The sequence below is a fragment of the Acromyrmex echinatior genome, chromosome 3 (assembly GCF_024713525.1).
Source record: "Acromyrmex echinatior isolate Ae372 chromosome 3, ASM2471352v2, whole genome shotgun sequence".
Taxonomy (NCBI): domain Eukaryota; kingdom Metazoa; phylum Arthropoda; class Insecta; order Hymenoptera; family Formicidae; genus Acromyrmex; species Acromyrmex echinatior.
The window spans coordinates 15078601-15106433 of record NC_141854.1 but is presented as its reverse complement, the minus strand read 5'-3'; the positions used below and the strand labels follow the sequence as shown (position 1 = coordinate 15106433).

Below are 27833 nucleotides of genomic sequence, written 5' to 3'. Positions count from 1 at the left end.
GTTACAGAAAGAAAGTAATCTTTTGTCTTTTATTTCTATGTTTTTACTTAATCAATGGTTTTATTTTTCTGTTACAGTGCCCGACCGTTATCGTTGTTTATGTCATCCTCGTGTAAGCCTTATCGTCCTTCAATCAAAGTGAGTACGCGTATCGAATTCGTAATTCTTCTCGTCGCGATTTCTTCGTTCGCGGTCGAATTCGGGATCGCGATCGCGTGTGTAGTGTACTCAGTGCATCGGACTGCGCAGCGAGGCACATAACTACTGGATTCGGACTAAGGCTTCGTCGTTCCCTTCGCTGTCCCGCAACGCTAGGTAAGCATCACGGAAATGAGCTCAAGAGCTAGAATATATTTTGCGCGGGCAATGCGCGTGAAACGACTCGCGGCGTTTCGCGGAGGAAGGGGAAGGCGAAGAGGGTGACGCCGACGCGGCGACGGATAGTTTGCAAAAACTTGGTTAAGTCGCTTACAAAGAGGCAAAGTGACTGAGTCAGAGTAAAGCGAAACGCTGCGCTAACTTCGGAGCACTTCGTTATAAAGTTGGGAGTTGAATAATGTATTTTTATTATTTACCCGAAGCATGCCGCGGTGCTGTGGTGATATATCGGATAAAGTCGCTTGTAATTTCCGGCGAACGTTAACTTCTCGCCGAAAGAAATCACACCGGATCACGCCACAACTTTCTTCAAGGCGGGAGGGATATTTATACGCCTGTACGCGAAGAGTAGTTCGTGCCACACGCAGAACGTGTTTATTTGCAAACTTTTACTCTCTTGTTCATTAAGATTTTTTTTCAACAATTTATATAAATTAAATTAAATTAATTAATACCTGCATTGTGAAAATAGAGATACGATTCAAATCAAAATTTGAGAGTTTCATATACATAAATATACAATTTCGTTTAGACCTTGTCTTTAAAAAAGTAAGTTTAATGTTTTTTATATATTCTACTCAAGCGTTTAGCAAATTAATTTTTTAACACATACATAAATAGTCAAATTTAAAATTAAGTTGTAATAATTACAATACAAATTGAAAAATATCAAACTATGAGAATTTTTAATGATCTTTTTGCCATTATTAAACTATGCAAAATTTAAAATTATTATTGAGTGTAGAATGAAAGTGACCTCTAAAATTGTGTGTGTGTGTATGTGTGTTTATTATAAACCACACGAGATTTCTTCTTTTTTATTATTCAAAGTCAATAACTATAATATCGATTAGTACTAATTATAATATGTAATTCAGTAAGTGATGAGTTTATTCTAGAAATTGCTTTTGCATACTGAAATAATTTTTGATTATTGTTAATTTAATTATTTGCATTCTTTATTATGATCAGTAGATAAAAAATTAATTGGTCGCATATCTGATCTATAAGATATTTTCTATTTTTATTTATAATTCCTTGATTCAAATTTCAATAACAGAATACGATAGATTTTTCAATATTAGTTTGAATAAACTTTATAAATGACTGATATAAATGATTAGTAAAAATATAATTTATATATAGTTTAGAACTATAAAATAATTATAAAGTCTAAAAAAATGTGTCTTTATATATTTATCATTTCTACATTTTCCAGAAAAGAATACAACAAAAGTTAAAAAAATTCTTATAATTTCTTGTAACGTGTATAAATACTCTCTAAATTTTTATCACAAATATTTTTATTTATTTCAACGATTTAAATTGAAATTATGAAAGTGTACTACACAAGTAATTATAGAAATAAACAATTTAAACTTTTCCAATTTAAATATTAATTAAAGTAGACATTGAATAGAATATCTCATATTTTATTTATTCTGCATATCTTTATTTAAATTGTTCAAACTGTCGAATCTTTAAGCGATTTTGGAAGCTTCCTTTGTAAATGTATGATGTGATAATTAATTTATGTACCTTGATGTAAAGGTACGTTTCGCCACGCTAACACGAAACACGCATGAAAGATCGAGTTCAAACGGCGTTCTATCATTAAATAGTCGAAGCGGAGAAAACGCCGTCCGCGCTCGATAATGCATCATCGCGTTGCACTATTTCACAGGAAAATGCGCCGGCACGTTTGTCGACGAGCGATTAGCTCGCTTGTGCTCGACGTACACGCAAGGCGTAAATCTTAAGGCGCGACGCAGATTTAAGAGACCCGTTTGCCAAGTGCGTTGCAGAGGCCGAGTTACGGTCTCTAATTTATACAATAGTCGAGTTAAACTAGAAAGTAATTTTTTACTAGTAATCCGTAATTGACGCCTGGTCCTGTCTTCACATTTTTGTCCTTCGTTCTTGTAACAACTTTAATTAGTAATTCTAGGTCTAGAATAGTCAACGTGGTCGCCAAGTTAATTTGCTTCGCTTCGTTGCAGTTGGAAGCAATGTGTGTGTGTGTGTGTGTGTGTGTGTGTGTGTGTGTGTGTGTGTGTGTGAGAGGGAGAGGGTGAGGAAGAGAGAGGGAGAGAGAGAAGAGAGAGGGGAGGGAGGGAGAGGGAGAGGGAGAAGAAAATTTCTTGTGTAAACGTTTAATGCAACTTTCGCGCAAGTATTATAAAAGCATTGCGTTCTGAAGTTACCAAGAAGAAAACTAACACATTGTTATTGATACTTGTAAAATATTATTAATAATTTAATTGATTTATTGAATAAACAAATAACGTGTTAAACATTAAGTCTAGTATTTTGAATTCATTGACTTTAAAATTTTATTTAATCAATGATCATAACATTATAATTAAATATAGCTAATCGACATGAGTCGTGCTTCAAAATACTACACATATGTAATTGACGTAGCATAGAACATTGGGCAAGCAATAATGCACGTGTAATTGGAAGTACATGTGACTTTAGAAATCCAAACCCTTTGAGGGACGTATCACTTTTTTTTTTTCTCGAACCTTTTGCGCTTTCGCAGCACGCTCACGAACACATTCATTCCTATACACACTATATGCATCTATTGCAAACGAAATGGAATTTTAAAAATTGAATCGCCGAGACTTGCGCTTTACGCTACCGGCGTATTACAAAAGCGCAAGGGCAATTTCATTCATACGTAATAAGATGGGCGCATCTGGCGCCACGCATGTAACGGATGCCTTGTCATCGCTTTTCGGAAAAGCCAAGCTGTTTTCGATATTAAGGCACTTCGCGTTATTTATAAACTATTCGCCGTCTCATCCTTTTTGTCGTATTCTGTCTGTTGCCCTTTCTTTCTCACTTTTCCTCTCTTTCTCTCTCATCCTCTTCCGGTATTCAGGTTGAGAACAAGCGTATTAGATATTCCGTTATAAAGAGGCGGCGTAATATCGTATGGCCACTACACGAGGCACGGATGGGCAAAACAGCGCGGAGGACCAAGGTGAGGGGAAACGGGGGGTGGGGGAGGGGGAGGGGGGAGGAGAAGGGAGGGATCAGTTGTGAGGTCTGCAACGAAAATTAGCATTTTTTCCATGCGACCGACCTGCGTAGCTAATATCGCGGATATAAAGAGGCAAGCGAGTGGTGGCTGGAGGGGATCTGCAGCAAGAAGGGAAGGGGACGGTCTGAAAAAAGCAGGCGTATTTACTGCGGAAAGATTAACGTGTAACGAGCTACCGTGAACAAGCTGACGTTAAAGCTTTTTACATAAACGCATGCTCAGTTTTTGATCGTGCTCACGCTTCGCCAGTGTCCATAGACACGGCTCTGTGATCGTTTCATTGTGCCTCCTACGATAGTACACGCGATTGTAGAAAGAGAGAAAAAAGGTTATATCGATTTTCACCGGAAACTACGTGGCACGTTGGTCGAACGCTCGCGTGTTTGCATCTCGCAATTTTGAAATTGCAAACGCGTCTCTATGTAAAAGCAAGGAAATATAATTAGCTTGCATGTTACTTAGAACTGCAAGTATGACATCTATATAAAAGATCCGTTACGAACGATAAAATCGAATAAATGTAATTGTTCCTGGAAGTGAGTTCTGTTTATTTTGTTTTTTGTTTTTATTAAAGTTTTATTTGTTTTATATAAATAATTTTAATAACGAGAGAAACAATTTCAATGATATTAAAAACGTGCACATATTTTATTTTATATATGTATATCACACGCTTTTAAATCATACCTTATTTCAGTTGCTACAAGCTTTGGAGTCTAATGCATTATTTGCATAAAAACATCGGCAAACTTTCGATATATTTTTCAATTTCCGCACTTTAAGATAGCTCGTCGCCTGGAAAAGCATATACGGATCTGTAGGTTACACTTGTTTTCTTTTATCTCTAGAAATCTCCGAGCTTTCAGGAACCTCAACGTTTCGTGCTATATTTGAAACATTTCTCAAGTATAATACAAAAACAAGATATGTATCGTGCGCGTATACGCATTTTTTAAATATATTTTTTGTATTAATTACTAGAATAAATATTGAGCTTAGATTTCCAATTAAAATTCCACGTTGCTTATTATATTTACATAGTTAAAAACAATATTTTATCTGAAAATGCAAACACAATGTATGTTTTTGTCACTTAACATTCTTTTGAAGAAGGACAATTATAGTGCTAAAATTATAAGTTAAAATTATACTATGAGATTTATGAATTATTTTATTCAATTTTATACTAACAATTAATAAAAATTTATTTTACTAATTTTTAAACTTACTAATATGAAATTGTAGATATATATCGATCCTCGTAATAGCAGAATTTTAGCTCATATATCTCGTATGAAATTAATCAAACGAACAATCGTGCATTTGTATACCATTTTACATCAGTCACCGATCAATTATCGTACAGCAATGAACATGTATTCCTTAAACGAACAACTGATACTAGTTTATTGCTAGTAATCAGCAGAATCGGAAGTAGTCTGACATGTGCTCAAAATCATGTCGGCGGATACGCGGGCTATTTGTCAGATTAACGTAATTTACTCTTTAACGTTTGAAATTCAATGGGTTTCATCGATATCTCGCGATGACGGTGAAATATTAACGTAACGCAGGACGATGTATCATGCTCATTTCGCGAAAACCATCTCATACGCCGAAATGGCGTGTCGAGTGACGAATTGCAAAACTAGATAAACGCTTCGCGCGACATCGAACGCATGGACGTGTTCCCTCGTGAATACGCGGCCGCAACATTTACTATCGGCTAGCATTTAATAATTGATTAATCGGATGATTACGAGACGGATCGAATGATAATGCTGCATTATTTAGGGTAATCAACCTACATTATTGAGTGTCTGGCGAAATACGGTTAACGCCATGCATGTTTCAAAGGTGCAATGTAGATTCAGTTGGTATAAAATACGATTACACCTCTCCTATATGTTAACAGTGTGCTGATTAAGATTTAAATTTATGCCTGTTATAACTTTTATTTTTAAACGGATATAGTATAATAATATCTTAATAGGTATCGTTCACGACTATAATCGTATACTTGTGATAAAATATTTCGGACACAAGCCTAAAAAATTCAAACTTTTTAATGATAACTATATATTTATAAATTTTTAATTCTATTGTTTTCGCGAATCTGCAAAATACACAATTTGTTCAGGATAATTTTTAATACCTAATTTTATAATTTGTCAGCTAAATGACAGACAATGAGAAAAATAATATTACGGTTTCTGCTCATCACTACTACCTCAGATTATGTTATCAAAACTAAGAAAATACACGATAAAAATTCTTGAGAAATATATTAAAATAAAAATATATTTTAATAATACATTTATAATTTATTTGTAAAATATACTGAAAACTCTCCCCTTTTGTTTCATTAATTAATAAATAACCATATATCTGAAAATGAATTATGCACCAAAACAAAATAAGCTATGTTCGCAGCTATGACAATTATTAAATTAATATAATATATTCATAAATATATGATTTATTTCCTTCTCAAAACAAAATTTAATTTTGGATATATTTTACGAGTTTAACCTTTCGATTTCTATTTGCAATTCACTTTTATTCTCAGATATTTATTATATATTTTTTCGCCTCTGACGTTATAATTTGAGATAGTAATAGTGAGTAAAGGAATTAATATCAATTCTTAAAGTTGAACGCATATACATTGCAAGAGCGATAATAAGAAACATAATATACGTAACGATCTGTTACACAAAGAGCCCTTTCGCGTGTTCGTTAATTGTCTTTACTGACACTTTACACTTCAGAACTTTAGCACTTTGGCGTGCTAGAATTATCGCTCGGCTACTCGCTCGGCCTATGCTTCTGGCTTAACTAAAAAATTCCATTTTTGACCGTGAACAAACTCGTTCCGGCTTAACACGAAATTTTCGCCGTTGACGCGGGATAAAGTTCGCGACACCTCTTAGTCCGACAACCACCCCTCAGTACCTTGGTAAGCCTGTTATTCGGCTACGTGCGGTTTAAAAGCAACCGCTGAACCGGATCGCCGTTCGTAAATGCATTGTACGGGGAATAGGTGCACGTACGACGGACGTACGTGGATCATATGGTTCCTATTGTCCTGGTCCCTTGTCACTCCGCGGTATATCCCTTGATACCTGTGGGAAGGCACAAATGCTTTCGAAGAACACCTCGATCTATGTAACCGTCAGCACAACGCTATATGTGCCCACGTAGAAGACGTCCATCAAGCACCCTCGCAGACATACAGCAGCCTACTCTTCTGTCGGCAAGTCCTCCTTTTCATCAAGTTGTTATGAATTGAGAGGATATCGAAAGTATCTGTCGTTCGTATATATCACGTTAATGACACTCTCTAAATATATGCTTGACGCTGTTCTTATAAATTATTTTGAGTTTAAAATTCTTATAGAAATTATTATTTTTGTAAGAATTTTAAACTCAAAATAATTTAATACTTTGATAAATTATCGAATTTGGGTTTAAAAAATAAACACAAGTAAACATGGATGAACAACTAGTTTCAATCAATGTAAATAGCACCGCCAATATAGTGGTTTCTTTACACTAACGCAAAATGTTTATTTATGTTTATTCGCGTTTGTTTGCTTGGTTAGAATTTGGCTTCACATGTAAAATTCATTATTATTGAGTGAAGAAAATTAGCCAAAAGCTATGGATGTAGTACAGATTATCCAGAGAACATCTAGAAAGTTTAGTTCAAATATAAAATATTTTTGTTGCAACCGAAATACATCAGTTCGTAGATACTCATTAAATTCACTGGACTTACTATGGCATGTATAAAATTTTTTAATTATTTTTGAGAGTATATTAATGTTTATAATATGTTATAACTCTCTTTTTAAAAGAATATATATTTGAAAATAACAAGTTAAGAATTAGATTAATAATAATTAATTTACCGTAATTATTTCAATATTTTAAAAATAATTTTAAATTATTTTATAAACTCTATAATATTTTACTAGCAAAGCTAGCACATTTCTAAAATCGATGCTATCGGTCCTCTCGAATGATCGTTTGTTCAAAACTTGCCGTTTCGCTCAGTCGCCCTTGGGCGTTGCAACCATTTTACGGCAAATCGCGACAATCTTTCATCCTGCCGCTTGTAAAAAATGGCTGAAATAAACTAGACAATACATCATTGGCCGGGTCATACAATTTTAGATTCTCTATTCGAATGGTAACTTAATTTAGTTGAAATGTATTATAAACTTTATCACAAATGTGTTATAAATTTTATTAGATATATAAAACAAAATTATTATGAAAATTATTATGAAAAATTTTTAAAGGCAATGTTGTAATTTAAAATTATTACGAATATGATAAATTTAATTTGTTTTAAGATACATTAAATCTTTTTGCAATCTATCTTAATATTTTCTAAGTATGTAATATACATAAAATCAGGGAAACAAAATTGGCTCAAAAAGTTTCTTAAACATAACAAGAATGAACGAGGTCACAAAGCCAAATTTCAACTCGTTAGAAATATGAGATATGATCACAATCTTTGATTTCATAATTTTCAATCCTTATAATGAATTAACAAAGTTATCTCGGCTGTTTTGCTAAATTAACCTCTCTCTGAGCAGCAGCTATTTCTTTTTTAAGCTTCTTTTTCGGAGTTTCTTTTTCGAGTTCATAGATGCACTATCGTTTTGTTCGACTGTGTATCGATTGTAACAGCCGATGGCGGCCGCGATTTGTATCGGCAAGTGTGATAAAGTCGGCACGCGTGCCCAGACTTTGTTGTGTATGAGTGTGATAAATTAGTCGGGCCTTCATAAACATTTCACAGCTGTTGCCGACACATCCAGAGTCTACCCCAAACCCCTATCGGTTGCACCTCTATGTTGCAGTCACCGATCCCTTTCCTCGCCTATCGTATCTCGTGTATTGTCCTGCATCCTCGTATCGGACAGAGAGGAGGAATGTGACACCATTTCGATACTTTATAGCCGCGGTTTGATTGGTGCCAGTGAATTTTTTCCGGTCGGCTCGCGCAACGGGTGCGAATGGAATCCTCACGGTATGATCAACGGATGTGTAATTTATCGACTGGAAGATTGGAAGCCCACCGCAATAGATATCGACCGTTCTGTTGGAGAACGCATCGTATTCAATAGCTTCGGTTCATAAGGTTTCCTCAAAGAACTTCATTCTCTTTGCTATGAACGCGGGATTTCCAGAAGTTCTGCAAATGTCAGTGTTTGCAGACTATTGCAGCTCATTAAAGCATGGTTGAATACACCTAAGTCCGGCTCTGTATGAACTGAAGTTGAAATGAATCGCAGCAATCGGCTTAGTTAATTAATTCTGGTTAGCATTCCGATCTATATCGTAACTTCAATTATAAATGAAAGAGAAGAGGATTTAGTCAATTAGGAGGAGATCTAACTGATATTAATGTAACCCTTAATTAACTGACATCGATATCACCAACTTTTATCTCTGAATTATATCTTTCGTTGTAATGCAGAGAATAGAAAATTAAATTTTAGTTATATACTTGTGATTAATATCAAGTGAATTTGATCAAAATAGGTCTCACAAATATAATTTTGCTTTATTGTGATAAAATAAATTTCAAACTTGTGGGTTTAACGTCCTGCGGGACAAAAATTATCGATTCTCGACATTACATACGTAAAATTAAGTACGATGTTGCAAGAAAGAGGACAATGCCAATTAGCGGCATGCTGGTAGAAGAAAATTGCGCTGGGAATTAGTTAATCGCGAATGGAGAATGTTTTAAAAACATTTTCATCCCTGGGGTTCCGTAACGGTCGACATCGAGATACGCTACTGGCCAGCTGGCTGGGATTAAGTCCGTTTTCCTCGGTTGTTAATGGTAGGAAAAGGATAGAGTTGTGAAGGAAGAAAGTATACGTGAAGGAGTTGGAACGACGAGTAGTTCGGAAAAGAGAAAGAGAAAGACAGATACTTTGTCGTTCGAATTGGAGGCGAAAGTTCTGTTAGAACCAGGTCGTAATTCTCGCCGGGCGTTTGCAAAGGGACCAAAGAAAACGAACTAGCTCGCAAACGGGAAAGAACGAAGGGCGATGGTAACCTAACTCTCTAACACGTTCCACGTAACGAGCTGTAAATCGTGTTTATGCTCTACGATTTATTTTCTGGGTAGTAATTATGAGGATATGATGAAAACATAAGAATGCAAAGACAGAGCGAATTTTATAGAATTAGAATTTTCCGTCTTTTAAATCAATTTTTAGAAAATTTTAAACTTTTATTTGAGAAACGTAAAAAGTGTTTATATATCCTAAATATTCTATTCTAAACTGTATTTTAAATAGTTTTATACCATTCAAAATAGTATTATATAATTGATCTTTCAAAATATATAAAATAAAATAAATTTACTTTGCTACATAATTTTTAAATAGAAAAATATTTAAATATTTCTTTATTTAAAAATTATATAGCAAAGTAAATTTAATATTTCTTTAAATAGAAAAATATTTAAATATTTCTCTTCGAGAGTATAAATTAAAAATATCCGCATTCTTCTCCTCTATTTTATAAAAATTGATTGTGAAAAAGCATTTAGCTAATTAAAGCGTATTGTTGGTACGCAAATACATGAGAATACGCATTCTCTCTACTATATATTATATGATTAAATTTTGGAAAGAAGAATGCAGTGTGGAAAATGTGAAATGTGCATCCGTTGCTTTATAATGCGTAATTACCGAAGGCTGCTACAAAAGTTGAGCAAACTCACGGCGTAACGTTCGTGCTTTTCGACCGGTCTTATTTGGGAGGGAATAATTAGTAAAACGAAAATCGACGCAATGGGGTATAACAGGGGCAACCGAAACAATGTTCTTAAACCGCCCTTCCGGACCGGAATTCTGGCCACATCCGCTGCCTCGGGTCCGGTGTAACGCAGACCTTTGCGCGCACGCACACACGCTTAAATTTACATGCAGTTCCCGTATCTATGAGGCGCCATCCACATACCAAAATATAATCCGGTAGATTGTAATAGGCACGATATTAAATTTAGTTTGTCCGGAAACTCGGCAGTAAGCACACAGTCCGGGCATTAACTTAAACACCACTGTTAAGCCGCGTAATTAATTATCGTCGGTTTGCTTATATACATATTCCTAGGTCCGAGCGCGCGTTTCTACTTCACTAATTACAATACAATAATCAGACGCCGCGATTTCCTTGAAAGGAAATGCAAATAGTACTTAACTCTTTTGATGAACTAATGTGCCTTTAAAGTTATATTGACATTGACGTATTTGACATTAATTCATATTTATTCTTAAAAAAACAACGTACGCTAGAAACTTCATTTGATAATTTTTCTCATTTTTTCAATCAATTTATGTTTGTAGTTTTATGAATCAAATTAATTATAGAAATAAAATAGTGCAGATTGCTCTGATTTAATACCAGGATGAAAAATTCATCAACTGACCTCATTTTTTTTTCAACTTTTAAAGAATTTGACAATAATTATGTCGTGTAAATTTACATATACATATATATTGGATAACACATTTTTGTTATAAGACCAGATATTATATTTACAAAGTTTTTTACGGTTACTTAAAGCGCGAGAGGGACGATCTTTTAGTGAAACGAACGATGGAAAGGGAGTAGGATGCATCTGTCGTAGACTACTTTATCAAATCATTCCGGTGGCAGACATAGGTCGCCTTGGCAAGTAATTCAGGAATCTGTTCCTCGTTCATTCGTTTCCTTTCGTTGGAGTTGCTACTTCCGCCTTTGTCTACCTCATTCCCTTGTCCGTCCCATGTGCGTCCTTGTGCGAATCTTAGGGTGTCAAAGTCACCCTGCAAATGCTGTCAAAGCGAAAACCTTACTTTCGCTATATTCCGATAAGTTCCTTAACTATACAAGCTTGCATTGGAGTTCGGCTAGCAGTAGAAGGGTCGTTGATGCTTTTAGAAGATTAATTTGTACACTGCTGTTTCGCTTTAAAGCATCGATAAGAATAGGTGTTTATCAGAGAGAAGTTCTCTGAAAACATTTCAACTGAGAAAATCGATGAATCTTCATTTACTTTGTATGAATCTTATTCTCTACACTCAAAAGCTCTTTCTTCTTACCTTTCGACGAATCGTCTTCAATTTTTGTAATTAGAGACTGTAGAAAATCGTACTACTGATAGTCGTCGATTCGTAAGATCTTCATAGATCACTTTTTAATTATTATGATTTGCTTTGACAGGAAATATCCATTGTCCATGTAGAGAAAATTGTGAAGCGCAAAATTCGGAATAGATTTCCTTTAGAAAGAAGAAAATTTTTTGAGAAATTGTTTCCTGAATTTTCTTTATTGTTGCAGTGCAAGTCAAATCTTTGAGAAAAACACGCATTGAAAATTTGGTACTTTTCGTTTTATTTTCGAACAAAATATCAGAGCACATTACATTAAATCATTAAGTAATAAATGATAAATTTAATTCTTCACTAAAAATCTCTTGAAATCTCTTAAATTTTTTCAAACTATAATATAATAAATGAGCAAATTATAAATGAATGTTTGAACGATTTTATAACGTTTCTAAGTTCGTAGTACCATTATTTTCACATCTTACGTGTGTGCGGGAATTCATGCTGGTAAGAGAATTAGGGAGAGCGTTACAATGCTTTTACAACGTGTTACTATCTGCGAACTGACAGGAGACGCGTTTCCATGGATTTTGGGTCGCTTCTAAGATGTCTCGTAAATGGTACCTTGGAGGCCAGTAGTACTAACCTGTTCTTGTCCGGCCTCTTTCGGAGTGCCCTAAAGTGACTTAACTTATGCTGATCCATAGAAAGCTCCGTTCCCGACATGAACCATCCTCTACAATCATAGTGTTAACGACAATTACTGTGCATTTCTGACAAGCTGTATGCATCTTTAGATATTATGGATACATAGATTGGATATTATATATTAAAGGCTGTTATATTTTGTTAGATACTCGTACGTTGATAACAATAAAACATTTTGACATTTTGTCGTAAAATCTGTTCATTACAAATCGATTTATACATACATTTAGGTAATTCAAGTTAATGGTTTATTCCTAAGAGCATCTGCATTTAACTTATAAATTAATTTATTATAAAATGCGTTAATTACTTCACAAGGTTTTCTGAAAAGCTTCTTAATTCTTTTCAAATCTAGAAAGCAACCACCGCACTGGTCTTCTTCTTTTACATTGATAGTAATTAATCGATCGGAAATTTGGCATAAGCTTCTTAACGTACGAAATGGGTCTGCTTTCAATTAGCTTCAACAAAGCTAGGTCGAGCTTTTAAAGACTTAACTTTGAGAAATTAATATTTTAGTTGCAACAATTTTATTTTATTATATTTTACTGTTTTAAGTTTAAGTTTTATTTAGGAATAATTATTTATGCTTTTTATTTCCCTATTATTTAGGGAACGTTTTTATGCCTTTGTATTCGCCATTATACTTTTATTTTTATATTTTATCTATTGTATATTTATTTATTTAAATAATATAAAATAAATTCTCATAAGATAAACATAAATCTGACTTCTCAAAGAAAGTGATGAGTTATTTTTATGAGATTTGCTCTATTTTCTGTATGTTGGCTAGGATTACTGTGTTATACTGTGAATTTTATCGCAATGTCTAATTCTAGTACCATTAAAATGCACTGGCATGGAATCCAGTGAAACGCGGTTTTCCGCGAACGGAGATCGCAAACGACCTACTTCGTGTCGTTTCGACGGTTATTTATGACTTCGGCCTGAGGCAAGAGCAATCACACGTTAATCGAGTTTATGTATGTTCGCCCACATTACTCGTGTCAATTCAGTTTTGAATACGACTAGCATGTATGGTAAATGCATCTTTCAACCTATGAAATACTTTACTATAGTTGTAAAAAAGTATGAATGTATATTAAATATTTATTCAAAAATATTTTCCTACAATAATTATTAGTGAATAATTGCTGTATTAAAACTGTTCTAATTGCGATATATGAAGCAATAATTTTAAACTTTTTCAAATTTTGTTCTCTCAGTTTTATAACTCATCTTCGTATTTCTGCTCTTTTTTAATATTTAATAATTATCAAGAAATGTATGACAACTGTTGGGAGAAATAAAATTGTTAAAATTGCTAAAATTGCTGAAATTTTTTATTTGATAAAAACTAACAATAAAATAACACAATAAAATATCACGGGTCCTGGTTTGAGAATTTTAGAGCTTTACAGTTGTGTTAAATGTATTGTTTATTCACATTATTTTATTTGTGGATAAATGATATAATCCATTTTATCGGTGTAATTCAATTGGCAAAGATATATAAATTTCAATATTAAGTGAAAATCGATCGATGAAGTATTAGACATAAATGAGTGGAAAATGACATATTTGATTAAGGCAGATCTTCATGTTATAAATAAATGTTTCCTATGAACTTATACAATTTCTAGTTCAAGTAAACTGTAATTCTCTCGAATTTCATGCGAATGTCTTATCAATTCGACTATCGAGGTATATGATAATATTAATCACAATAACATAAATTTTATTAAAATTGATCAATTTTTATTGGCTGACTTTAAACATATCTTAAAAACAGTAGCCACATTTCATACGACCAAGAACGAAACTATGAGTTATGTAGAAAAATAGAATTATTTATGACATAAAAAGTTATTATATCGCGATGTGGGCAAAACTAGTCCGTTTGCGACTATCGTGATCGTAGCGCAGAGTCGCCCCGCATTCGCTTTAATCTCACTGAAAATCCAATTAAACTACTTTGCGATTGCGGCGCGTCCCAGCAGCGTGCCGGTTTCCGACATACACGAAATTCGTAACTCGCGCTCTGTAACTTGTTTGCCTCGGCTTTTGGTCGCCTATACGCGCTCTATTACGTCGAAATATACCGCCGTCCGAACGTCAAGCTCCTCTACAAATTGATACCGGACAACGTTTGTATCCTAACAACGACGTTGACGTTGTCGATACGTTCCGCCATTGCTGCGGCCTTCGTCAAATCGGTCAATACGGTGCTTGATAAATTGTGCGATAAAAAGCGTCACTGCCTCGTGTTGATTACTTCTTCGACATTTTTGCAATAGAATTTTCCCAGACATGGTCGTCAATTAAAAGCATCCTCGCGCGTAACTTAATAAAATGAAAAAGGATATTTAATGTATGTGTGCATTATTGAATATAATAAAATCTACATTATTATCATTATTCGGAATATCAGAATACTTTTTATGAAAAAATTTTCAATATTGTTGTAACGTTTCGATAGTTACTCGTTGAAAGATATAAAAAATATTTCAGAATAATTTGATTGATAAATCATATATTTATTTGGTATCAGTTTTTGTATTTAATTTAATTAACTACTCTGTATATATTTTTTTTAATCGTGCTATTTTATTCGAATTTATTTAATCCAAAATGTACTTTATTTATTTTTTTACTAATAATTTTTGAAAACTTTCTTCTCTCTGATATTTGACAACTTCGTTAACGTAAGATTTTTGTTCTACAAAAATGTTTTATTTTTGATTTCTTAAAGTTTTTTTTTTTTTAATCATATTAACCCAAACAATATAGTAAATTTAAATAGAACAGCAAGGTTTTAAATCTAGTTTTTTCTTTTTCTTAATTTAATAAAAAGTATAAACTTATGTTATTGAAAACATAACATTTTTGGATTTAACAAAAAAGTAGAGTCTCTTTTATATAAATAAAATATTCCGTTTACAATTTTACTTAAGGATTCACGCATATATAAATTGAGTATGTATGATATACTTTGTTTTTTGTGTCCTTTCATATATACTTATAACAGAGTGTAGATTTACCCCCGTGAAAGGGACAAGGATTAGTCCGTTTTGCGAAAACACGTACGGCGTTTCGTTCGACGAAGGAGAACGCACGTAATCCGCGAGAAGCTTCTATTCGATTTCGAACGAGAGCCTCGGGCAAGTCCATCTTGAAATCTCGTCTATATGCGCATCCCTCTCGAGTACTTTTCTTTCAAGATTTGTTTTTATAATGCCGTAAAGTACGATTCTATTTCCAGCTTCTTTCGTATGTTTTATTCTCACATTGATTCGTCTCGTTCTTCTAATTATAAAGAACGAAAGGAAATGTAAAAATTTCACGAAGGCGGCAGGCAGCAAGAAAAGTGAATTGAGAAGAATGGCGTATCGGAAAAGACGTGGAGTGGCGTAGCAGCTCGTAGCTCTCGAAATTTTAAATGTTACCTTCTCCTCTTACGGCCTCTTAAACCGCCAAGTACCGGTTTACTTTGCACCTTCCGGCTCTTTAAAGCAAGCCGGGATACCTTTTTACGGAAGGCACGTGAAAATAGGAGCCGTCGAGACCGGCGAAGAGACTTTAGAAAGAGACAGAGACAAAAATATCCGATAGACTACAAGAATGAAAAACTTCTTGTGGCATACCTCTTATCTTTAAGCGCTGTTACGTCCAAGTTTTTTCATCTTTGTGAAAATCGACTATCTTCATAAAAGTCATTTGTATTTGTATTAGTCAGAATTTAAAAATTATTACTCTTTCTTGATAAGAATTACGTGATTTATATTTAAATATTTGTTGTTATTTACTGTATATAGCATAAAATTAATTTTATTCACAGTTTATTAACTAGTATAAAGAGTAAACAAATGCAAATTTACCGATAAAGTTTTTTATTTCTACGTGAATATACACGATTTTATATTGAAAGGACCGAATAATTGGAGAAATCATGCAGCAAAATATAAAAGCTTGCGAAACTTTAATCAATTGATAGACAGTGCACATTTTATGTTAATATAAGATTTATAAGCTTTGTAAAACATATGACAAGCGATTGAAAGACTCCATTTTTCATAAGCTACAAACACATATAATTCAATATGATTACATTTTAATAGCTTTATATAATTATTTTCAACTTTGCATATATATTGGAACAAAAAAATTAAAACAATAAAGAGAAAACTTGGTTTATTTTTAATTCATTGTGCGTTAGAGAAACGCTATAAAACTTGTTTGAATTTGTTAATAACCCGTACCATCAATGTATGAAAGTTTAATGCTATCGAAGCATCAGCGAAGCTGCAGCAATTTTGGTATCCTTAGCTCCTTCCCGCCTCGGAGAACCCTCTTGGAAAGCTGGCCGGTGCTTCTCCAACCATCGGAAATCGTGGATTACTGTCCTCTTTTCGTTGTGTAAGAATACTACGGTAACTTCCGCCGCGGCGAAAGAAAAATAGATCTCGTCGGATACGATCCCCAGAGAGATAACTTTTATATTTATCAAAAAAGAACTTCTCTCTCTCCCTTTCTCTATTTATCTATCTATCTGTCTATCTAGCTATGTATCTATCTATCTATCTATCTATCTATCTATCTATATATCTATTTATATATCTATCTATCTATCTATTTATTTATCTATCTGTCTATCTATATATTGCTATCTTCAACTCTTCTCTTGTTTTTATTTATATTTCTAGAAATACTTTGAAAACCGCATGATGCCATGGATATTGTTTTTTATTCTTTTTCGTTTTCTCTGCATGTTCAATCATGAAATTCATTTAATCCTAGAATGCCATCGCTATTGAGTATTGCTATCGATATATTTTAAGTACAAGAATATAGGCCACTCTTAATTAAGATAACACAAGTTTTTCATACATTTTATTCTTTTAATAATAAAATATTTGTAATCTGACCTCGCTCACTTATACCTAAAATTTACGTAGTACTTTATATAGGATTAAGTATACCACAAATATAAAAACTGACATTACAAAATAAACGCTCATAAAATATATAGCATCTAGTAATCTTATCCTTTATTCTAGATTAGATAAAAAATATTTGGACACATTATTATGACGTATTTTTTTAATTTCATATTTATACAGTTTTTTAAATGCATTTTATAAAATAAATATTTATACATTCTAATTTTTCTAAAATATGATTTACGTTTTAATTTACATATTGGAACAACTGTTGAAATTTGGATTTCAAATAATGATAATAAATAATATTTTAATGTCATTTGATTAATATTGTGCTTTAAATCCGTCGAGCTGCTTGCTGTGTACCGCAATAATTAAAAAAAAAGAAACTATAAAATTGAATTGTCTTGAGAGCGGCGTTACATCACGACGGTTACATCGCATGAATTTACAGAAGCGTTACAGTTATACCGCAACAAAGAAAAGTGCACAGGAAGAAGACTCGATTATTCGGTCTCACGATCTCTCTCGCGCGTCATCGTTCCGCCCGATTTTTCTCTCCGGCGTTCGTAGAATGCAGGTGAGCGCTGTAAACAACAGCGGGCTATGCATTTACATATTTGCATTAACAAAACGGATAGTCTGATTTGCATGTTGAGCGCTTTCATCTTTTTTATTTAAACGAGCCTGGGATATATAAACCCTCTCAAAACGCGCTTTACTCGTCCCCACCCAGGGATTTCATGCGCTTCGAACAGTGACAGCTTTATCCTATCTCGCCGTGGTAATTAAAATCCATTAAACATAAAAATAATATGCCATTTGCTGACGAGCAAACGAATTTTTGTACTTCATAATTATCGCACAGTTATACCGTAGTTACAATACAATCACGAAGTGTCTTACGATGCAAATTACTTGACGCTGTGGCGTTTCTACGATCGTTTAAACACGCTTGAACGCATACAGGAACATTCGCAAGCATGCGATCTCGTAAATCTGTCCATCTCACATTCGTTGCGAACGTTATGCATCCCGGAAGTTTTCGAGTCGTCGTACCTGCGGGGCTTCGGCTGAATGGACGCATCGATCACGTATTCCGAATGCGCTTCCCTCCTGCGACCCTCTCTCGATGGGCTCTTCCCGCGCTACGACCGATCGCAAATCGATCCATCAACCCCTCGCGAGTCACGAATACTGACGCGAAAGATACTTCGTCGAACAGCTATTGGCTCGCTTGGCAACCAAAATGGACACCACGCGTTACGCATATAACCCACGTCACGATAACTTTTGAAATAGATCGAAAATGTGATCGCATTGAACTTTTCTCTTTAGACTGGAGCGGAAATAAAATAAATTTGCACAATGCAAGCGCATGATGAAGTTACGCGCGCGTGAGTACTTGCGTCATTATGTATTAAGTATCTTTCAATTAGGATGCAAAGAAAGGAAAGAGAGAGAGAGAGAGAGAGAGAGAGAGAGAGAGAGAGAGAGAGACGGATAAATAAGCACACACACACACACACACACACACACACACACACACATATATATATAATTTATACATAAAGTGTTCCATTGCTTTCTGATTTTATTCCATCTTCTATTATTTCTTCATCTTGCTTTTTCATGTATTTGATTTTTTAACTTTATCCATTCTTAATTCTAATTACATACACAAAAACCAAAAATTTAAATATAAAGAAAAATGATGAATTAATAATTATAAATGTGTAATTTTTTTTAATATGCACTACATCTTTCATATTCATACGTACATAGAAAAAAGTTTCATCAAAGCATTCACAATATATTATGTACTTCATTGCGCTTTATGTTCCATCGACGTTCACATTAAAGTTATTCGATATCAGTCATGCGAAGTTCTGAGAACATTTATTGCAATTTTATACATTTTTAATTTAATGAATAAATTCATGATACTTTTTAAAACATTTTAAATTTAGAATCGATTCAAAGCGTTGATTATTTTTCAATTAAAAGATTAATTATAGCTTGAGAGAAAGAGAGAGAGAGAGAGAGAGAGAGAGAGAGAGAGAGAGAGAGAGAACAGTAATTAATTATCTACGCGATCAATTTATGATTATGTAAAAAATTACTTCCTAATTTACGTATATCTTTTAAAAATATTTTAGTTGTTATAAAAATTATGATACAAGAAAAAGAATGATACTATATATTAACATTATTTAACTAAATATATGAAAGATATTTCTTCGCGAGTTATCATAATAAACAAAGGGAGTCAAAATCGAACAAAATACTAGGTTATTATAAAAAATAAAAATTATAATTATATATTTATTTCTTATATTTTATTGACATAAATAAGTACTTATATTAGGCTCTATTATATAGTCTATTATATACTAATATAATTTGGAACTACTGTAATATTTAATTGAATTTTTAACGCTACGATCAGCACATGTTATCTTGTTTTGTTCGAAAACAAAAATTAATTACACATTGGATAATTCTACTGAATATACTAATAAATGCTTATACATAATATGCAGTCACGTATATGTTCTCGATATATAAAATCTATAGATATCTTACTCTATATCTGTTTTGTGTGATAATTTCATAAATCAAACTATTGTAAAAATCAACTATTGTAAAAATTTTTTTGTTCTTACCGCATAAAATAAAGAAATTGTAGAAGATGTATAAGAACTGTAGAAGATATTGTAGAAATTATATAAGAACGATTGTATTTAAAAATACAATGCACGTCGAAATAGAATTAATTAGCAGTGCTTAAAAATCAAAAGTCACAGATTTTTATTCAGAATGAAAAAGATTTAATAAGTACTGAATGAAAAATAAAGATATAATTATTAGATAAATTTTATAGAAAAGTTATATACATTATAAACCGTTTTGTATCAATTCTGTCAATACAAAGCCGAGTCATATTTTAACCTGCTTTTAACGTACAGAAAGGGAGAGACAAATCAAAAGACGCGAAGGATATAAAATCCTCGCAAATCTTCGACCCTTGTCGAAATGAGGTAGAAATCCTTTGAAGGATTTTGAAGGTAACGATCCACGTTAGACTTCCTTTTTATTTTCTCTCTGAAGACATTCAACGTACATCATTATTTACGATGCTTTCTGAAATATAAGACCATGTACGATGACAGTCGGAACGGGAATTTGTCGGTGTTATAATGGGAAAGAGGAGTGTATCACGACAATTGACGCAAAACGCCAATCTGGTATTCTTCTATGACAAACAAGTCAGCAGCCGGCATATTTCGCTTTCGTCGGTAATGCTGAAATAACAAACCCACATCATGGGAGACAGTTTGTTTTATCTTGCTGCAGTTCCTTTGAAGTGTCGCCCCTCGTTTGTACTTATCAAATCAAACATGGAAGAAAGATGAGCTCAGAGGGTTGTGAAACGGGGGATTCAAAGGTGCTGCAGAATGCGGATTCTTTGATTAGATTCAGATCGCTATAAGAAATCCCTGCTCTATTAAATCGAGCCTTGTGGATTCGAAATCTTGTCTCAGCAATGCGCGAAAGAATCGTAGTTCTGCCTCGAGACATCTGCAATAAGCGTTACAAAGTTTGTTGATCTTTCCCGTCGCCATTAAATATTAAATCAAGGTTTCTCAAAGCGGTTGAATCTTGAGAGAAATGTTTCTTATGTATAGCATAATATTTTATTTATTACGTATGCTTTCAAGTATTGATATATTACAGTTATTTTAAATTAAATAATTATATATATAATTAAATAAATATGTTGTTAAATAAATATGTTATTTGATTATACAATATAATATATAATTTTCTATAGATGGAAGAATTCAACAACAATCTTTTTTCAATTTCAATTTTTTTTATGTATTATATATTTTGAACTGATACGTTATTATATTAGATTATATTGCTTTCTAAAAATCGTAAAATTAAATTGTAACGTCTAGTCAAATTGTAATGTTTAAAAATTGATCCTTAAACGGATTTAAAAATTTATTGTATCATGAGAAGATGATAAAGATTTAATTTCGTAAAAATTGCGATCTGTTATTATAATTAAGCTGTTCTTTTTTTTTGCGGAAATGGATTTGCATTTCAGCCATTAATACATAATTTACGCCTAAAAAATTAAGCAACCTGTTAAGAATATTGCAGTATAGACATGTGAGAAGTGTAAGAACCGTCGATGATATAGAGATTATTTCAAAATGCTAATTTTGCAGTTAGACACTTTTAACGAGATTTATTCTCAATACTTCAAGATGTAATTATTGTAATTAGATATTGGAAGATTTATGGAACTATAATAAGCATAACATGCAATTGGAATAGTTTTCCAATATTTATTAACAATAAATGTGACAGTTTTTAAACGGATTTATTAAAATTTTTGCGGAAATTTTTATTTTTTGTCACAGAAATACAATACAATTACTTGAGAAATAAAATATAACAAATAGGATAAAGAAAGCCAAGATCGGTCTAATTTTGGATGTTACAAATAATACATTATATATTCTTTTATTAAATCAATTTATCCCAGATATAATTGCGAATCAATAAATTATTGCGAATAATTAAATATAAACCGCAATTTATAATCACAAAAAGTAATTTAATTTTCGGAACTAAATAATCTTTAATTCAAATACTTTGATATCGGAGATTTTGTGTTTTATTTTCTTCCTAACTTGAAACATCCAGTGGTGCAACAAATTCTATTTTCTTTAAAATGTTAACAGACATATTGTACAATTACTTGAAAATATGTGCTTGCTATCACAATCCGCTAATACGACCAAAAAAACCATGATCTTGTATATATGGAAGCCATCGAACGACTTCGAATCGACAACCATTGCAGCTTCGGAAACTGCTTCCGAATTATTAGTTTCTTCTTTTCTCTACCCTCGTTTCTTCCCTTTTTGTGCACCCCTGTTACGGCCCGCGAGCGTTCGTGCAAGAAGCCCGTGTAGAAGGACTTGCGGCCTACCTATCGCAGCCTTGATAAACAGCCGACCCTTGCTGCGGCAGAACCATTATTGGAAAAATTAAGAGGACTATCCATCCTCGAAGGTACACTTCTTCTCGTCCGAAGCTGGACTTTGTCCCACCGTTTTCTTTCTTGCCATCTGACGAATGCAGTGACCGCGCTTTAATGCTAAAAGTTTTGCTTGTTGGCAAAAGACAGACAAGTCGATTCAAACATTTATACAAAGGACAATTGTGACATTAGATTTATAATAACTTTATTTTGTGTAATAACTTTATGTGGCTTTAGTATGCATAATTATTTGATTTTGACATTAGTAAAAATAATTATGTTATATTTCTTATGTCAAAAAATTAAGGGATTACTTATTTTATCCTTAAAAAAATAGATAATTTTCAAGAAAGTGTAATTTCATATAAAATGACGATAATGAGATGATTTAAGAAACCTTTCAAAAGTTTGAAGTCTTCACTTTTTAGGTCGATAGTTTAAATAATAATTTTTTTCTTTTATATTAAAAAGTTATGCTTTTTGCTTCGATATTGAATAACTCGGTGAAAAAAATCGTACAACACTTACAATAGATATGCAAATTAAAGATAAAGATTCATTCTTTTGAAAGATGTAAACTGCTTTTGCGTGCGATTTTTCACGCTATGAAACTTTACAAAGTTCTTAAAAAATTTTGACGTGTCTCATTTGTATTCGTGTAGCCCTGTAAAAAATTAATCAGACTGTCATCTAAATTACGATTTGAAAAATACAGACTTTAAGCTTTAAAATATTTCTTAGATTATCATAATAATCATTTTTGGAATTATATTCTTTTAAAAATTTCCAATTTTTGAACAGAAGAATAAGCTGCAAATTTTTTAACTTTTAGTATAGAAAGTTTATAATGACAATGATTATAAAATATAGTTTATAATGACAATGATAAAAAAATTATTATTTAATGTTAATTCCTATTATTAAACATATTCAATTATATCTCTTGAATTATCCTGTTTTTTACTCGTTCCGTGTTGCATAGTTTACCGATAATCCACGGATCTCACATTCAGATTTTTTATTATTAAGAGAAATTATGAAATTTTTAATGCATTATGTGATATCATGTAAATGCATAATTATAGTATGCAATATTAATACTGTTGATCACGCGATATTGCGATCAGTTTTTATATTTGTGATATCGAATTGCGATACTACTTGTAATATTATAATCTTTAATTTCATGTTTCATATGATATTTACGAAAAAATGTTAACAACAAATGTTAATAAGTTAAGCACAAACAAAGCAAGAAACGATAAAAATTGCAACATTTTGTAATAAACAAATTTATTTCACATTTATTCTGCTTCAACACAAAACATTGACATATTGTTTCTAATAAAAAAAATGTTTATTTATTAAATAATTATTAATAAATATTTAATTTTAATTATTAATAAAATATCAATTTTATGAAATAATTTTATTAAATATTAGTTTAATAAATATTTAATAAAATGTATTTTTGTTTTGTTCTCTGCACTGCATTTTATACATTAAACTTTCTCCCTTATAATAACTTTTTGTAATTTTTTGGTCATATGCAATTTTCACATTTTCACATTTTGTTTTAGAAGTACAGTAATCATGTTCATACAGGTAAGTAACACACGCAGCATGAGAAATACACAAATCATGTAAAATTTGTTGGCACGGGACGTGTTAATAGTAAGATTATTTCAAATTAGGATCCGAAGGGACAAAATCAAACATTGATCTTAAATATAGTCAGTTATTTTCAAAACTTCAAATCTTAACGAGGATCCAGTTGGGAAAATGCAAAAGGCCGTTCCATTTTCTAGCGTTTGTAAGAATAAGTCGACGGAAGAGACTCGAGATAAATCTTCGACGAAGTCACGCTCGTCTAACCCCGCAATGCAGAGATAATCTCAAGATATTCGCCTCGCAGAATACAGATGAATCCATCGGCACTTTTCACTTATGCCCGCGATTTCAATCTCTCGGTCGGCTTCCGGTTACGAAAGGACGGAGAAGAAGAAATGAGTGTCGCGTTTCTTGAACGCGAAACATTCTTCGTTTCCGCGCACTTGCTTCATTTTCCTCATCTTCCTTCTTCTTTGTTCCATTTTATACCTTTTATCTCTAGCTATTTCAAGCCCCCTCTCTCTCTCTCTCTTTCTCTCTCTCTCTCTCTCTCTCTCTCTCTCTCTCTTCTCTTTTTCTCTTTCCCATTCCTCTTATAAATTTACACATTCTTCCCTTTTCCTGCAACGTCATGCATAACCTCCCCTTTCCATTTTCTTCATTGTCTCATTTGCATCCCTTAGTCTCTTTTGTCGGCAAGTCGATTCTCTCAATTCCGTCACCCATTTGCCCTTTCATTTCAAACCTCGCGCGTTTTCACGATTCTTTCAATTTTGTTATTCACCTGCTGTCTCCGTCAAGTTTCCTTGCGGTTAAAACTGAAAACCCACCACAATCCTTGCCGCGAACGATAATCTTGAGATTTTCTTGGCTCATTCCACGCTTGGTCGCTCTAATTTCCATGCAACCCCGATTCTCGATCTCCAATTCCGCCCACCGATGAACAGTTTCTTGATTTCCTCGAATTCTACCGATGGACGCAATATAGTCCTTTTGAATCTATCTTTCTTTGTCCTTTATCTTCCTTCCTTTGCGCTCATTCGATCCTTTCAAAGCACACCGTATTACCCTTTTCTTCGTCATTCCCGCCTCATTTACATCCCCCTCCCCCTCCCCCTCCCCCCCGTTAGCTTTTGACTAGTCCTCTCAATTCGTTCACCTGCGTCGCGAGCTTTTGCCGTGCAATCTTTGCTTTGTTCCTTCGTCTTCGTTCCGGCCACCGTCCGGGGCGATCCTTGAAGGGAGGCGACTTCTTCGCGCTGGCGGCATTATGGAGAGCGAAAACGGTTATTGAGGCGATCCTGTCGTCAAAGAGCAATGACGGCTGCGACCTCGCACAAGTCCTTTATTAAATTTCTAATAACGGAAATAATTGTTATTGAGATTGAGCTCTAGTGGATGATGTTTGCCTGGACCGGTTCTAAGAGTGGAAAGCAGCGGTGAGGACAGAAAATGATCGAAGGTCGGACGGGGAAATGAAGAGCTCGATAATTCCATTTAATGTCGGCGTTCTTGTCTTCGACGACAACCCTTTGAACCCTTGTCCCAGACATAGTACAGAAACTAGAGTCTCGACAGCTAGCGAAAAGCAAGTTCGATTTGTGCCTGTAATTTATAGTTGAGTCTTCTCTCCCAATTTTAATAACACTTGCATCGATGCTCGCATTATTATTATGCATCTTATAGTCTAAACGATAAAATTATTTGAAATTATTAATTGACAATTGCACTTTTTTTTCTTTAAATTACATTTTTTTCTTTAAATTAACATAATTATTAATTGTTAAATAAAAAAGACAAATTTATGTATCAAATCTTTAAAAGTCTCACATGAACTGAAAAAATTTACTTAATAGAAAAGTGATATAAATAATTATCATATAATATACAATATAATAATGCGCAATAATTATTTGCTATTGGCAGAAAATTGAAAAATCTGAATCTTTTTACAAAAATTTTAAAAAATGTATGGAAAGATTTAAAAGATATACATATATAATATGTTTTACATATATTTATATGTTATTTATAAATTATATTGTAATCTTCCGGTTTTGAAACGCATCTAAAATTTATCATATAATTTTTCATCTACTCTAACATTGAATTTTTTATTTACGTTTTTGATCTTTTCCCAAACAACAAGAACAATTCGATTTGTGCATATGCATAAATGACAATAGTGAATATGCTTTCATAAATTATATACATTTTTAACTTTGTCATATAATATTTAAATATTCGTGCGCAATGGAAATCTACCAATTTTCCGAAAGGAATGACACGGAACAGGCAGATTATGATTTAGTTTATGAATTATTTTGCATAAAGTTTATTAATTTTATGCATGATCCATACGAATTATCTATCCGATAATAGCAGAAATAGAAACATGAAATGTCAATAGTACTCATGTCTCTCATGAAAGTAAATGTAGAACGTTATACGCAAATAATAGATTATCTCAATAATAATTTATTCTTATCGATAATAATCGTCTAGCCTTGTTACAAATAGATAGTAGATGGTAATTTGATAACGGAAAGAGACGTAGTTTATTTCATTATAATACCATTAGCAAGTTTTTGAGATAATTTAATTTTATTATTCGATAATTGAATAATATAATATTAAACTTTATCAAAAGAACTTTTATCAAAAGAAAACTGTATGAACATTAGAATATATTATTTGAGCATATCTAATTAAAAATTTAAATTTATGTATAGAAATCATGTTTTATAATTTATTATCAAGCTATAAGTAATTAAATACTCCGGAAGTAAAAATTTGAAAGAAATGTGTCAGTAATAAGGAAAAATCTGAAAAGTACGTAGAAAGTAAATAAATAAAAATTAAATTTAAGCAAATATATAAATAGTAATTTACATGTATAATGTAAATACACATGCATTATACAGAATGTTGTAAAAAAAGCACTCAATATTTATATGGTATATACATATACGTCATACATATGTAAATAAAAAAATCTTAATAAACATAGATCGAAAAGCGAACCGTTTCCGAAATGTGAACAATTTTGTTAGTATCCTAATTGGCTATTTACTTTCTACGTATCGCACGAGAGAGAAATTGAGATAAATAGTATATCTGATAGCCTATTTAGGAGAATTATAGATCTAATGAGGTGATCTTCTATAATGACTATCCAATTGCAGTCTGACTGATGTCAATTTACTGATTTCCGATAAAATCTTTCATTATAAAGTATGTATGTGAATGAGAACATTCAGAACGCGATTTGTAAACACTGGAATGATGCCGCATGCGACACATAGAAGTCAATAATTATTGTACTAATATATGTACAAAATTGTTTATACTTGGAAACAATTTCATTTTCAACCTATAATTTAGTAAGGCCTTTTTACTAAGTATTTGTACTATCTATTGTATTATATAAATTTTTTTGTGAACATTCTCATGGTAGCCACAATAAAGGAAACCAGAGTTAATACATGTGTACACTTTTTGATAGATCTTTTTACAATATCTACCTGACTTGTAAGATGACTTACAAAAAATTCTAAAAAAAAAAGTAACAACAAATAGTCTTCTCTACGATTTTTTTCTGTGTGTTAAAATAGTAAAACGTTGATACAAGTGTAGTCAGCACCTCACGTCACTTTGACACTATAGTATTTTTAGCATTGCAACGAGCATTTTCAGCTCAAACCTGACGCTTCCGCGCTGAAAAGGCCAGAGCGTGAACAAGAGCGATTTTGGCTGTTGGTCGGGATTGCGCGTATAACCAATCGAACACTCTCGCATTCGATCAACGTCAAAAACGACTCTACGTCTTCGGTGCAGTGTAAACTCCTTGAAATCGCGCTGTTCGAATGATTGTCATCAGGATTGTCTATCCGGCTCGCTCGCGATGCGGCGCAGCACGGAGATCGGTTTCATTGGCATTGCAGATGGCAAAT

General features: G+C 32.8%; 1 protein-coding gene across 4 annotated transcripts in view; it reads left to right on the top strand.

Annotated features, from left to right (window-relative positions):
* The window catches only part of LOC105149436 (CUGBP Elav-like family member 1-A), a 562295-nt gene that overhangs the window by 77778 nt on the left and 456684 nt on the right, over positions 1-27833 (top strand). For all 4 annotated transcript variants that reach the window (XM_087403816.1, XM_087403812.1, XM_011061851.2 and 1 more), the window contains exon 2: positions 78-315. The gene's annotated coding sequence lies outside the window, so the exon portion shown is untranslated. The remainder of the gene's footprint in view (positions 1-77; positions 316-27833) is intronic.